Source organism: Atractosteus spatula, chromosome 20, assembly GCF_055471065.1.
Source record: "Atractosteus spatula isolate fAtrSpa1 chromosome 20, fAtrSpa1.hap1, whole genome shotgun sequence".
Classification (NCBI taxonomy): Eukaryota; Metazoa; Chordata; class Actinopteri; order Semionotiformes; family Lepisosteidae; genus Atractosteus; species Atractosteus spatula.
The window spans coordinates 9,341,878-9,344,343 of NC_142725.1; positions in this window are offsets into that span (position 1 = coordinate 9,341,878).

A 2,466-nucleotide genomic window follows, 5' to 3' on the forward strand; every position below is an offset into this window, starting at 1 on the left:
TTCGCTGAAGTAGAGGGGGAAAAAAGTGGAATAGAGCGAAACAAAGGACGAACACCGCCCTCTGGCGGCTCGGAAGACTCGTCTAAAACCCGGGTTGATTGATTTGGTTTAGCGGCGCGACAGTGCGGATTTGAGAAGGTGGAAAACGCCTTTCTGTCTCTCGGTCGCCTCGGAAGGTAGAGCACAAACCCCGCCCTGCCCCCTCCTTTTTACAACAGGCTCTTTGGAAGGGAGGTGCTGGTTTCGGCGAACCACTTGCACACCAAACTGTTCTGTCCGAAACAAGGACAGTATGTGAAAAATGTCTATTCCAAAAACAACCCTGAACTAAAAGCAATAGTATTAGGGAGAACAGAAAAATATATACGAATTCGCTCACGGCGCCGCCCCCCCCCCCCCCCCAAAACAAAGGGTTTTGAAAATGCATTTTTGTTGTTGTTTTGTTTTTATGCTCAAATGAGAAGGACCTTATTTGGTAGCTTGTAGGAAAAAGGAAAAAAAAAATACTGTTGAAAGGATATCTATGTATTTAGTAACATGTTAATATATTTTTATCAATAGGTGAACGTTTCTAAATAACTTTACAACATTTTTCCTGCGAAATATTTTAATTTAGAAATTTCTATATATATGTTTTTATTTATACATTTAAAATATTTCCATGTAAGCTTTAGCTGTCTTTTTGTAAAATGATATCTTCTTTTATGCAAATTTCTAAACATCTCGTTGTGACATTAATGGTTTTGTTAGCAGTACGTAAACATGCTCTCATTTCTGTTTATTACTTGTTGACAAAGCTTTTAATAATTTGTCACACAGGGGTGAACCCAACTGCAATGGTAAAACAACAGCTGTATAAATGCATTTAAGATCAGTTTTTTCATTCTGCTAGAGGCTACTGTGCATTAAATTGCACTTAGAAAACCCCCAGACCTGTTATATGGAGTAGGGCTATTGGCTTGTTAAAAACTGAATTCTTCACTTTTAGGTTATATAATCAAAACAGATTAATTTAAGCTTTCATTTAGGTTATATACAATTTTGGTCGGCACATTGTAGAAATAATTTGCTGCTCTGGAATCAGGCCAGAGAAGAGCAGCCAGGCATGTTCTGGGGCTTAGGGGAATCTACTACACTGACAGGCTGATGGAACTGAACCTTTTTAGTCTTGAGCAGAGAAAATTATGAGGGGACCTGTGACCAGTATACAATCCTCAAAGGCTCCAACCCACCAGACGTCTTCAGAAGAAAACACTGAAATACAAACCACAGCACACCAGTGGAAATTATATGACACTACTTAAACAAAATGAAAACAGGAGGCACAGCTTTACCCAAAGGGTGGTAGGAGTCTGGAACAAGCTGGCCAGCCATGTTGTTGAAGTCGATACCCTCGCTTCTCTAAGGACACAGCTGGGTGAGGTCCTCAGTCAGGAGGGGGGGGCGGCACCATTGTACACAAAGGGTGGTGGGAGTCTGGAACAAGCTGCCAAGCCTTGGTGTTGAAGCCAATACCCAGGTTTCCTTCAACCAAAGGCTGGTTGAGATTCTTGGATCACTTAGCTACTGTTTCAATTTTGAGATAACTCGTCAAATATTTCTGGGTTTTCTAGGTTGCATTTGTGATAACTGACTCACTTCATGACAACCATTCACCCCCTAGTGCCAAAATACAAAGAGAGGGTATTATGAGTTCATCATGACTTTTTAAATTCACATTGTAGCCAGGATAAATGTCTCTGTTAATGGCTGGTACACCTATTGCTTTATATTAGGACTGTATTGTTTAATGACTGCACTGTCACCATCTTGTAGTGATATCTACAAATACATCTACAATCCACTCTGTAGTAGTACTGTATATCCATCAGATCTGACAAGCTAAGGGCTGGGCTTTGGTCAGCTCTGGAACGGGAGACCAGTATGGAAAGCTACAGTCAGTGGTGTTGATGGACCAATAGATGGCGCCCTTTCCTCTGGACCAGCATTTCCAAACCCATGCACACATACAGTATGTGACCCGGGGACGCTGCACTGTAGTACTGTAGGTCCTGCAGATGAGAAGTTTAACTGAGGTCTTGATGACGAGGTTGTTAAAGATCCAGTGGAACAGTTTGTGGGTGATGGGGGGTGATAACATTAGGTATCCTGGCTAAATTCTACTCTGGGATTGTATAAAGTTCCCCCTTAATTAAATTGGTGAAGCAATATCTCTCACCTCTCCTGATTTTTAGCAGTGCTTGTTGGTAGATGATGGCTGTCCTGCACCACCCAGGCAGGAGTTGTACTTCACTGTTGGATGGGTAGGTTCCCTTATATATGTGCAAATCCTTCTGGGAGGAAACATGATATTTAAATATAAAGAATTATTACACGTGGGGAGCTGCGTCAGCATGCGTAGGCTGCAAAGGAACAAGTAATAGGTTTATTCCATGCTGAAAGGAGAAGAAAGGAAACACAACGTTT